General features: G+C 36.9%; 1 pseudogene; it reads right to left on the bottom strand.

Moving 5' to 3' along the window:
- Positions 1 to 12,061: 12,061 nt before the first annotated feature.
- The window catches only part of LOC127802743 (ankyrin repeat-containing protein NPR4-like), a 24,356-nt pseudogene continuing 22,313 nt past the window's right edge, over positions 12,062 to 14,104 (bottom strand).

Genomic DNA, 14,104 nt, shown 5'->3' with positions numbered 1-14,104 from the left:
CACATGTATTCTAGGTAATTATGGGAAGATTATATATTTGCCTTGAAAATATGCCCTTTGTTCATTTGGTATACATAGGTAAGTAATAGTATTAAACATATGCTTTATTATTTTTTCCCTTTGAGATCATTGGAAATGCATGCTTTATTATTTTTTCTCTATTAGTTAAGAGTGAAGCTGAAGACAAATACGTCAGCAAAACCACAAAGGCCAATCTTCATGGCCTTGAGACCTTGTGCATTCTTATTCCCTTAATAGAATTTGGGTGGAACACCAAAGACAACCCATGACAGGATAGACTCAAACATCAGGTCACTTCCTAAGTCATGTAAATAAGCTCCAATTCATTTAAGTCAATAGATAATTTAGCATGGATATCAAATGCTCACTTCAGAACCCAAATTCAGCTTTCTCCATCTAAAACACCCCTTAAACACATACATACACATGCCCTCATAAACATGGACAATCATATATACAAATAACAACAATAATAGAGCTCGGATGAAGTGAAGTGGATCAATTACGTACCTGAACTTTGGAACCTATATTCAGATAAAAGAACCTTTTCAGGCCACTTTGAAACCTGTATAAAACAATCAAAATCCAAGGAATTATGCAAAAAATCAAACTATCCATTACCCACATAAAACCAAGAAACCAAACCCTGTCAGTCATTTTTTCAAACATCTTGCTAGCAAAGAAAGATGAAAGAGTGTGTGCCTGTGTTGCTATTTGGTCTATGTGAGTGTGGGTTGGGCAGAGAGGGAAGAGTATGTGCGTGTGTTTGTTCTGTGTGTGTGAATTTTTTTAGGGGGGTCTTGGGCAAGCAAAGAAAGGGGGGTGTGTTATGCTGGGTCTTTGGAGGGTGGGTTCAGCAAGCAAAGAAAAGTGGGGGATGTTTGCGCAAAAGAGGGATGGGGGGAAGGTGTTTGCGCACAGGGGGAAAAAGGGTGGGGTCTACTGGGTTGCTGGGTAATTGCACAAAAGAGGGATGAGGGGGAATACTTGGATATACCGGTGGCAGTGGCGGTGGTTATGGCTGCAGCGAAGTCGATGACAGAGGGTGTGGCTGTAGCGGTGGTTGTGGCTGTGGTTGCAACGAACTAAAGTGGTTGTGGCTGTGGCTTTGATGGTGGTAACAGAGACAGACAGAGAGTGAAGAGGAAGGAAAAAAAAAACGCTATAGCCACTAGGGCTAGCAATTCGGGTTGACGGGTCGTAATCGTGTCGTGTCGAGACACACGTATAACACGCATCAGGCTAACTCGAACATGACCCATTTAATAATCGTGTCAAATTCCTTAAAACTGAACACAACACGTTTATTAAACGTATAACACGACACCATTCGTTTAACCTGTTTAATTAAACGGGTCGTGTCGTGTCACCTATTAACCTGTTTAACTCATTTAATTTAAACAGGTCGTGTTGTGTCGCCTGTTAACCTGTTTAACCCGTTTACCTGTAACATGTAAAAACCTATTGAATGCATAAAAAAAACCTATTCAATACACATACAAAATTTTATTCATTCAAAAAAAAATAATTTAACCTATCAACATAATTTATATTTAACCAGTCAACATATATATATATATCATATTAATAACAAACTCTAATAAAATCCCACATTTTATCATCCATGCAATAAAAAAATTAATCCAAATCTCCAAATACAATCATCCAAATCCCAAATATAGTCATCTAACTCTCCTCAACATAGAAAAATCAAACAATCAGATCCATTCGAAACGGGATAGATCAGACAAAAACCAAATAAAAAACAAAACATCAAATAGAATCAAGAAGAAAATGAAATGACTGAGGGTGGAGGCAGAGCCGGAGGCCGAGAGCGGAGGCGAGGGGCTGAGGGCGGAGGCGGACGCAGAGGGCGGAGGCGAGGGGCTGAGGGTGAAGACGAACGCAGAGGGCGGAGGCGAAGGGCCAAAGGCGGAGGCGAGGCGGACACGATCTGAAATGGCCGAGGGTGGAAGCGATCTACTGAGGGCGAGGGCGAAGGCACAGCCGAGGGGCCGAGGGAGGTGAAGGCGAGGGTCCAAGCGCAGAGGAGGGAGTTTAGAGAGAGAGAGAGAGAGAGAGAGAGATAGATGGGGGGGGAAAGAATGAGAGTGGAGTGGGGGAGTTTAGGGTTTCAGACTCGCGCGGGGGGTGGGGGGATATTTTGGGATTTAAAATATTTTTTTAATTTTATAATTATTTTTAATTTATAAAATAAATAAGTCTTAAACGGATCATTGCGTGTCTAAACAGGTTAGAAAGGCTGACCCGCCTAAGACACGAAAATAATCGTGTCATAAACGGGTTGACCCGTTTATGACCCAAACTCGATTAGTCCCAACCCAAACCCGCTTAACTTCATGTCGTGTAATCGGGTCGTGTCAAAAATTGCTAGCCCTAATAGCCACCTGAGCGTTGGCTGCAGAGAACTCGGTGGCTATGGCTGGGGTAAGAGACGTTTGAAGTGAAAAGGGAGCTGAAAGAAAAAATTGAAAGGGAAGTGACCATGCCATGGATTTGGGGAAGTGACAGCCTGTCTGTCTCGCCCCTTGTCTCTCTGATAGTGGTTATGATACCTGTGAGGTGAGGGAGGATGGGATGGATTTTTTTTTTTTTTTTTTTTGGGGTGGGGGGTGGAGGGGGGGGAGGGGGGGAATATGTTAGGTATTTGATCTCAACCATTGATCAATATTCAAAAATCATTTTAGTCATATGATTAAAATATATCTCTGATACATTTTAGACATTTTTAAAAATCGTTATGCTTTATTATATAAATATTAACATACGAAAGGAATTGAAGTTACACACATAAAGGCACGTGCGTATACTTGCATCCACATAATACATCTAGCCATTTATATATAGAATATACATATACACACATACACATATGTGCTACATAAATATACATACATTTAATTAACAATGGAGCATTTTTGTCTATTATCATTGTTTGTTGCTCATTTAAATACATACACAGAAATGTATAGAACTCAGACATGTATTTGTTTGTTGTTCATTTTTAGGGAACTCAAATTCATCGTCTATTATCATTGTTTGCTGCTTATTCAATTTACACCGTGTTTGCTGCTCATTTAATCTTAATATACATACATACATTCAAATGAGAAACGATTAATATACATAAATGGAGTAGCAAACAAACACCATTTGACATAAACGATTAAGAGAAATGCTCATTAAGATCTTGCATGTATATAACAGAAATGCTCATTTATATTATACAAAAACGAACACCATTTGATAGAAATGCTGGCGTACATACATACATACACAGAAACAACAAAGAACAACAAACATTAGATTGCTTTTGTGCATACATATAAAATTTAATTCCAAAATTTGTATAGATATAATTCCAGTAAACATTAAAATTTAATTCCAAAGAATAGCGTACATACATATAAAATTTGATTACTTCCTTTACAATCTAATTGTGAGCAGCAAACACAAAAAATATATGTATATGTATGTAAACAACGAACACCATCATTTCTGACGTACATTACATACATACACAGAAATACATACACATATATGTGGCGTTTATAGGGGCAACGGGGACGGTGAGACGAGCTGCGCTATGGCAGGGTGGGGGCGACAGCAATGGCTGGGTGGGGGCGTTGGTAAGGGCGACAAGTGGTAGCGATGGTGGTCAAAGCAGTCGCAGGGGTAGGGGAGATAGAGAAGGAGAGGGGGAAGGATAGAGGCAGAGCGGCCGGCGGTGGGTTTGGCGCTTTGAGAGAGAAAGGGAGGGGGCGAGACAGAAGAGGTAGTCTGTGCATGTGAGGATGGGATGATTTTAGGGGGGAAACATATTTTGATCTCAGCCATTGATGAAAAATCAAAACCCATCTCAACCATCAAAAAAATGTCTCTAGCTCTCACATTTGTCTCTCATTTTCAAAAACCATCCTCCCTTATTATATAGATGTATCTCAGCCATTGATACAAAATGTGTCTTCATACATTTGAGACATTTTTAAAAACTTTTGTGCTTTATTATATAGATATATATATATATATATCTATTGGGAAAGAACATGAGGTCTCACAACATAATAGTACAGGAGTTTGTGCAGCCTATACGAGGGTTGAAAAAATCCACACTGACAACTGTAAAAGTCCCAGAAAACAGTAGTATAAGAGCATCACAAAAAACCAACAATTTTTATCCACACTATAAATAAGGCATGTTGCAAAAGATGCGTACTGGTATATAAAACTCGGACTCGTGTCTTGGATTGTGTTTGAGCAACTTCTGCAATATCTAATAAGAGAAGAGAAAGTTGAAGGGATTGAAAAGAGTTCAATGAACTAACTAGCCATGGAAATTGTCACAAATTTGAGTGAGAGGTTATACATTAGAGAATACGCCTGACAATATATCATTTCTACTTTCGCAGGACAAAGACTTCTCAGAGAGTACAACACTACTGGTCGTGGAGGTTACAATTAACTCAACCTATGAGAAAAAAAATTTCACCTCGTTAGTGAATAAATTTGAGTTATGCATTTTATGCTATGGTTGATGCCCGAACTTGGATATATTAGGTTCCAGGCTAAGTTGTGCTACGATTTATATTAGTATTAATTAATGCTTGTGTTGAATGTTGATATAGATATGTGTTTTGAAACTGTACTGTATTGGAGTGAGTTGCTGATGAGTTGATCCCCACTGATTGAGTCAGCAGCTCATCCAGTTGTATTTCTTGTATTTCAGTGTGTATTGTGGAATAAACAAAGTTTACTGTTTCTGCGATTTACAATAACTCTTCCACCACCCAAGCTTAAAATATTTTCTTTCTTACAGTTAAATAATTGGGATGAGACTATTGATTTGAATTAATGGTTTGGGATATACAGACTTATCTCCAGTATGAACATTTAGCTATGTTGGTAGAGGTCAAAGAAATTTGAATAATTTTTTTTTCTATCCATACTTATTTTGATTTCTATCGTATCAAAGCAAAAGACTTGCCCGTGTTCAGCCTTTCCATCAAATTCTATTATATCACCTGAAGACAAGTTTTCTTTCTTTGCATAAGCATAACCTCCATAGGTTATTGAATGTGCCACTGTTGTACTTTCATGCACCACTTCTCTTCTTGAGTACTTAAGATATTTGTCCTAGGTTGCAAACATAAAGAAGGTTTGGCTTGGATTTTAGGCACAGTGACATTAATTATTGGCCTTTGGCTTGGATATTAACCACACGGACATAATTAATCTTGGTAATTTCACCTCCACCAAGTCTTCACCCAGCTGACATTGATTTCACCATTTTCCAGAAAAGACTGCATCATATATAATTGGCTTAATTTCATCCCAAAGTAGCAGCAACATAACTTAAGACAAAAAATTTGATATTTTGGGTCAGGAATGCTTGATTCCAAACAATGTATCTATGTTTAATTTCAATGGAAGACATGTTTTATCCAGATGGAAAAACCAAGAAAATAAATACTTTTGAGAAAAAGTAATTAGCATCCTTTATTTTCTGCTTTAAGCATCTGCATAATTACAAATATGCAAATAGCAATTAAATCAAGTCATTAATAAGAATGTAGATGACATAAGAATACAATTACAATCTATTCATGCAAGTTATCTACCAAAAAATTTAATTATTGCCTATTGCGGGGTTGTTTAAAACAAGAATTTTGTTTTCCGGTTGAAGATGCCATGCATGCATATCCATGGGTAGATGAGACCTTGTCAATAAATAGGGGAAATTGCAATAGAGCAAAAACAGGTTACTACTGGTACAGTGGCAAAGCATAGAGACCGGAGTAGCAGTCCATCTTATACGTTCACCAAGCACAATAACAAGAGTGGCACTAAAGGTAATTACCATCATAATGAAAACCAAAAAGGAGTTAACGTCGTTTTTGGAAAATGGGGTTCGCCAAGTATCATCAGTGCCACCACCTAGCAACGTGAAGACTGCCGCAAACATAACAGGTGTTAAGATTTATGATTCAAAATGTATTTTCATATAATTGTTATGTACATTTTGTTTGCATTTATCATATATGTATTTTTGGGTTTTCATTTAGCTAACATTTAAATGTGATCTGCTAATTATTTTTGTGGGCCAATAGCCATTGGGCCGAGATATGTTACATGAGCCAAACCCATATTCGTGTGGCCCATGCGTGTTTGCCTCAGCCTAGCGCGATTGTTTGCTGCTATATAAGGGCACTTTCTACCCGAAATCCTCAGATCTGCTATTCCTCTCATTCTTCACTTCTAAAACCCTATGTTCGACACATGAAGTGAGACACCCATTCTCTTGAATCCTTCTCTTGTTTGATCGATTTTAATTTGTTGGTAAGATCTATTGGTAAGTGTTGGTATTGCTTAATCTCTGTTGAAAATCGCCTGAGGCATGAGGGATTGAAACTGATAAGAACACAAATACTTGCCTTGATCGCGAGATCAGGTTGAACAGATTCTCTCTTATTCTTAAAAGTGTATTTGTTTTCAGTTTGTATTCAATACCGTTGTACTTGTGTATTGATCTTGATTTCTTTATTGTAAGCTGATGTAATCGAAACCATTCGTAGTGAATTGACTAGAGGCGGAGCTTTTGCCGTGAGTAGGATCTTTTGATCCGAATACGTAAAACTTTGTGTTCTTGTGTTCTTTTTCTTTCTCGATTTATGCTTGATCTTGTGGTTTGGCCGAGATTCAGGTTGCGTGGAAAACCAACAACAGTGACAACGAGAGTGGCCACAATTGTACATAACATTGATGTGCCTCTCATCCATCTTTCTCCTTCTTTTGACTAATACATAATGAGATTTTGAGAACAAAGTCTAAGGAGTTTCTCCATTATTGTTACCAAGATTATTATTGTATGAAAATGGTAGAATCATCCGCACCTCCTACATATAATGGTTAATTATGAAGGAGAACTGATTATATATAAGGCTGCAAATAATCTCAAATCGATGGAACTAACAGCTTGTTTCGATTAGTTATACGAGACAATAAAAATGGGACCAAGACACTACTAAAACTGATTTGAGGAATAATTTTGAAGTTGAAAGGCTTTTTGTAAGCTTATGGGGTAGGTAAGTTTTACCGAGCCCCACGGTGGGTGCCAGATGTTCCTTCCTCACCAAAGGGGGACGATCGGAGGCGAGATGTGGGCTCTTGCGACGGATCCATCTAGGGGGCGGCTGGCACTTGCAAGCACTCCGACAATCGAGTGAGTAAGAGAGTAAAATGAGGCAGTGTATCAATGGGTCAGAGATAAGAACATACATTAGCTCTGAAGAGAGCTGGTTGATATAGGAAGAGGAGATGTCCTCCTGCATGCTTGAGACGTGTCCTTGTAGGTGATGGGACTGGCTATCCGACGTCGGTGGAGGTTCCCAGATGGTAGCATGGTGGTGACGGAACCCTCATTAATGTGGATGGGCTCTGCCATTAATGAGGATGGGATCTGACACGGCCGCGCGAATATCCAGTGGGTTTGCAATGATGCCGTGGCAGGGTGGCGCTGGGCCAAGGCTGGGTCCAAAAGGGAGATCAGATTGTGCCTAAGGAGAGGGCCGAGATCAGGCCTGGACGGTCTAACAGTATCATTGCCTCACTCGTATCACCTAGGGCTTGATCAGTACCCCTTAACAACAATGTAAGTTTAGTAAATTCATTTATATTGTCATCCATAGATTTCGATGCATTCATTTTAAAATTGAATGGCATACATTTCAAATAAACTAAATTAGGAGCTGAAACAACAGCATAAAGAAAGTCAAGTCTATTCCATAGATCAAGAGGGTTAGTCATACCGTCTACCTTTCTGATCACAATATCCCCCAAATGGAGGAATATCAAGTTGAATGCCTCCTCCCTTATCTCATTGGTCCTAGTTGTTTGCTCATCGAACCATTTTCAATCATCTGGCTCTAGTGCAATAAGCACTTTATGATGAAAAAGTAAAACTCTCATCTTCTTTTTCCAACTACCAAAATCTCCCTTCCTATCAAATGTTCTAGTTTCAAATCGGGTTGTTGTCATCTTCGCCTTGCATGAAGGTATCCTAAGAAAACCCTAGACACCGACAAAGACACACAAAAAACACGCATTGACCATGACTCTTCAAAAAACCCTAGGGATTCAGACAGTACGAACAGCGCGAAGAATAACCCTCAATTTGATCACACCGACTTTGAAAGGACCACAAGACCTAAATCGTGTGTATCAAAGAAATGGCTCTAATACCACTTGTTGTGCAAACAGAGAGAAAATTGCACACACACACTTGATATCACTGTAAGCCTTTAGACCCAACAACAAAGACACAATCGAAAACATACAACCAACAAACACAAAAAAAAAAAAAAACTAATCGAAAGTAAATAATACAGAGTGATTTATTGTGGTTCACCCAAAAAAGGCTACATCCATGTTGAGCTCCGGCAAAGGAGAGCTCACTGCACTATCAGAGTAAAAATAGGGTTTACAAGACTCACAACATACAAACCTTACAACCATTCTATTTACACAAACTAGTTCACTAACGAAATCACCGTAAAACCATATAAAAGAAATATCAGAGGCTTAACCTATTGAACTAGAGAGAATAACATGAAGGAGACGAAGAGTGTAAAATAACCACAAAATGAGAAAACCCTCAAACCCTCGTTTCTTCTCTCTCTCTCTCTCTCAATCTCTCTTAATGTATCTCACATATCCCGATGCACAGTTCATTAAATAAGGATCGCAGGATGCAAAAGGATGGCTAGGATTGTACCAGATGAAGGCAGCATCGACGGTCCAGATTACACGCGTGAAGGAAAGGGAATAATCAACAGACGTTTGGCATAATCAAGAGGACAGTCGGGCAGTTGCCAAGCTACCCTCCACTACAACATGGCAGTGGTTGCAGCTGACCCTCTTGCCCGCTTCCTTAGTAAAACGATGTCGTTACATGCTTCACCATCAACATCAAACTTTAATGTATAACAAATATAGAAATCGTTAAGATATATAACGTAACTCCATGAAATTAAATTGGAAATGGATTTCATTTATAGGGTCTTCAGATGCAAAGGATAGGATTTAATTTGGATTAATGTAAATGAAGGTGTGTTTATACATATAAATGATATTTTTATCTTTCACGAATAGAATAGAAGATCTTTATCTAACAATGAAGTGCTAAAACTAGTCCAGCCTCATGGGACAATACCAAGTACATTTGTTTAGGGGTAAAAGTCGACTTTATGTTTGTTGGACATTTGTAATTGTTGTGTCATAGGTAAAAGTCCAAAAGCCCATAATATCTTATTGGGCTAAAAGGCATAAATTTCTCATGTGGGGGGGAGAAGGGGTCTCACATAAAGTGCACAAACACGATAAATCTAACATTTAAAAATCCTTTTGAATATTTCAAGAAAATTATAGATAATTAACCATAGCGAATTATAATTCTAAAATGATTATGAAATATTTGAATAAGCATTATCCCTAAGAAATTCTATCCCTAAAAAGGGCAAGATAAATATTATCTATAAAAGACACAAGTTATTTGTATCTTAATTCTAATAGGTTTTAAAATACCAAGATAGATGTTATCTACAACTATTCTGGTCTCAATCAAATTGGGATCAATCAAGATAAGCATTTTCTACGAGAATCCTAATTTTGTTACATTTTAAATCACTTCATAATTCTCTGTAAATAAGGAGGCATTCATTCCTGAAATAGGGGACATCTTTGATATTAATGAAGACGAAACTGGGGAGCTGCGATATTATGGTAAAAAAAACAAAAGGCCCGTTGCCCTGCACATAGCCCAATAACGAGGGAAAAACAACAAGTCCATTGTCTCTCACATAGCTCGACAATGAAGGAAAATAAGCACATTGTCTCGTTAGTAGCCTGATAAAAGCCCATAATATCTTTTTGGGCTAAAAAGCATAAATTTTCCATATGTGAGGGGGTCCCACATAAAGCGGGCAAACACGATAAGTCTAACATTTAAAAATCCTTTTGAATATTCCAAAAAATGATAGATAATTATCCATAGCGAATTCTAATTCTAAAATAATTGTGAAATATTTGAATAAGCATCATCCCTAAGAAATTCTATCCCTAAAAATGGAAAAATAAATATTATCTGTAAAAGATACAAGTTATATGTATCTTAATTCTAATAGGTTTTAAAATACCAAGATAGATGTTATCTACAACTATCCTAGTCCTAATCAGATTGGGATCAATCAAGATAAGTATTATCTACAAGAATCCTAATTTTGTTATATTTTAAATCACTCTATATTTCTCTATAAATAATGAGGCATTCATTCCTGAAAGGGGTGACGTCTTTAATATTAATTTCAATATAGTTTTTTTCATCATACTCAGTGTCTAACTTAAGCGTCGGAGTGTTTATGTGGGGATCTCCCTACACCCTCTGACTGTTTTCTTATTTTTGCAGGCTCAGGTGGCTTGAAAACGACGTTTTCATCCTACAAATTTATTGTTGTAACCGTGCAACAACACTAATAATAAAAAATTGAGAAAGGAGCATTATGATTTTATAAGTTACAAGACTGATGGCGAGTTAAAATTTTTTATTTGATCATTAATTAATGTAGAGGCTTCATTAACTAATAAGCAGTGCATGTAAAGATCAATGTTATTGATCTCTTAACGCCCATTAGCTTGCTGTGTTTAATTTGCAGTTTCTACTTTCTTCATATATCTGATATCTTCGTAACCTTTCTTTAATTTAACTGAAGCCTCAAAGGCTTGGATTGGACCCCTTGGCCTTGGTACGTATACAAGGGATGAGAGATGAGAGGTCCAAACCCTTCATCTCTGTCAAGTTTATTTGGATCGATGATCTGTGAGTATCCAAATCATTCCTCAATCTGATATTGATTCATTTTGAGTATATATCCAAATCAAATGATATATATATATATATGTTTTATTTTTATACAAGTGCGACATTAATTCACGTGTCCACTCGAAAACATACAATACAAGTATTGTGTTGTATTTGTAGGTGAGGGAGCAACATAGAGACTCGTGTGTCTTAAGGACGACACCGCCGCCGAGACGAGAGTAAGCAACTACTTAGAGCAAAACTGAAGTAAACAAGACTAGCAGACAATAGATAGTTCAGTTAAATTAAAGAAGTTTTTAAGTGAAGATCAACCTGACTAGTATAAAGGCTAATAATAGCACTGCTTAATTATATGATTTGGGCAGATTAGTTTCTAGATCTACTAGATCTTTGTATTTGTAAATTTGATGCGTCTGCTATTGAATTAAATGTCATAGTGGGTTTTTTTCTCATCCATTTTGGAAGGTTTATCCTACCATAAATTCTAAACTTCTATGTGTGTGTGATTGTTTAGTATTATCATGAATGAATGTTACAACTCACAACACACTGTTTTCTTTTTTGTTCATTTAAGTTTTTGTTTATTAATCATATCACAGTTAAATAATTGTGTTTGATCAGCATATTGCTTAATTAATTAAATTGGTTTTTTATTCTAAATTAAGTCACTGCAATTTGTCTTGTGCTATTTGTATTTGGCTCACTACAATCTCACCTTAAAAGATATCTAATATGTACACCAAATTTTTCAGTATGCAAATGTTAAAAGGAAAAAATAAGAAGAGAAAAAATATAAGATGATCCAATCATACTCAAACACAAGGAATTTTTACATGAAAAACTCAAAAATAAGAAAAATCACTATTGTCATGATGAAAAAGAAAAATATCACTATGTAGTAAAGTTTATAACTACAAATCTCAATATTCTCTTTTTAAACTCAAGTCTCTATTACATCCAATTTCTAATTTTATGATCTCTCATAAGTGATTTGCTCGCCTTGAATAACAAGTCAGCATCTTATTGATAGATTAGTCTCTTTGTTCATCAAGATTAAGGTTTCCTTACTAACAACAATTAACAATTAACCAGTAAATAAAATACACACTAAACAGGAAACCAATATTAGGAATAAGAAATAATCTTTAAGACTAATTAAGATTTCTCAATGAAAATCACAACAAATTATCAAACCAATAGTTTCATGTATTCGGAGTAACATATTCAGGGACCTAAATATTGAGCTGGTTTTGGACGAACAAGAATTGAACTAAGAAAACTCAGTTTGCTTATGAAAGATGCTAGGCCCATATGTGGATAAAACCATGTCAAGAAAGAGGGGAAACTGCAACAATGCAAATAACGTAACTGGAACACTTGCGAGCAGCGAGACTGGAATGACGGTCCATTTGAATCGGTTGCTAAGCAAAATAACAAGTGTTGCACCAAAAGCTATCATCATAGTTGCTATGGATAAGAAAAGGGTGGCAAGACCAATTATCAACCTTTTAGGCAATGACTTCAAGAAATCTTCTTCAGCATAGCGTGATGTGAGGATGCTTAAGAACATCAGAACTGAAGTAGCAGAAGAGAACAGTGATATTGCATCTGAAACTACGAATAACACGAAGAAGTCTCGTTGTAGGAATTTGGGGTTGCCGGTTTGATCATCATTACCTCCCGGTACTGTAAATGCTGCAGCAAACATAACTGTCGCAATGAGAGTTGTCACTACCATACAAGAAGTTGCTGTATCTTTCATCCATCTTTCTGCTTCTTTGACCAAGTCCTTGTGTTGTTCAGTGAACAAACTTCGACCTCTTTTTGCCTGCCTTGTTCGCAAGTTCTTTGTGCAAAGGTGGTGATATCATATCTACCTCCTACCACAATTAGGAAAAGTTGTCAAAGGGTGCCAAGTCAACTTCTTATTAGAATATCACTAAGAGGATTTGACCTTAAAAAATAAGAGAGGGTCCAAGATGGAAGCAAAGAAATATACCTTGTACCATTGGATTTCCCTTTGCATTTGCATTGTTGCACCAGAAATATTACTTAATCGTTCGGCAGGTGCCAGCATGCCAGCTGCATGTAACAAAGTGTTGAGATCTGGATCCGTAAAACGTGCAAATTCATCCCATTCTGCACCGAACCGATAAATGAGGTTCCATATTTTCTCTTGGCGGTTTGCAACTGCAACATGAAATATGCCTCCAGCGCTTGTATTGACATAGAGCAAAGCGGGATTAGACTGTACCATCTCAACAACAAACTCAACGTTCCCAAACTGACTAGCTGCTATTACTGCATCGGCTAACCCGCTTGAAAACATTTCAGGGAGATTAAAAGTAGAAACCTGGTCACTCATTCTTTTGAGCAGTTTACATACTTGCATGTGTTTCGCTTTTAAATCGTGCATTTGCTTGAATCCTGGTACTGTCATTGAAGCCAAAACACAAGTAGGATCTGAGCAATCTAATTAGAAGAATTTTTTTCAACATAGTTAACCATCCCCTTTCCCATCAGTTAGTGTAAGGGTTAAATCATATTGTTCAACAGCATCTCACAATTGCATTGTTATTATTTTCCATGCAGATCATCTAAGGCCTTATTTGTGCTTCCAAGATCCGTCAAGAAATGAAGTAATTAAAGAGGCTTCAATTTTAAAATTTAAGAAGTTCCCCGGAAACTTTAGATAAAGAAGAATCAAAGAAAGTTGGAGATTTAAAATATCTAAGAGTTTGAGAGTACTCCAAGCTTTTCTTTGAAGCAAAAGTTCATGCCCAAAAATACTTTAAATAATACAATATCTAAAGCAGTATTCAGCAAGATTTCAATTAAAATTCAGTCACAAATATTTGCAAATTGTATATATTCTGAACCTTTTCTTTCCTTTTAATTTCTTAAGAGTTACATTATAGCTTTCCAATACATGCATGTTTCACAATGTGATAACACTAAAACTTCATGACACTTCATCAAATCATCACTCTTTTAGATAGTGCCTCATAGCTTGTAGCATATGAAATTTGAACACTCGCATGCAAAAGATTTAGGTCTATCTCCATGCACTGCCTGGGAAATCGCAGAGGTAAAAGTTGGTGTAACGAAAAATATATGCCTAAATCAAGCCTTATCCCCAAATAGTTGGGATGAGGACTTTGTTGAGTCCAGATTTTTTTTTTTTTTTTT

This window comes from Diospyros lotus, chromosome 5 (assembly GCF_014633365.1).
Source record: "Diospyros lotus cultivar Yz01 chromosome 5, ASM1463336v1, whole genome shotgun sequence".
NCBI lineage: Eukaryota > Viridiplantae > Streptophyta > Magnoliopsida > Ericales > Ebenaceae > Diospyros > Diospyros lotus.
Note: the sequence above shows the minus strand (reverse complement) of the source record. Positions and strands in the feature narration are given on the sequence as shown.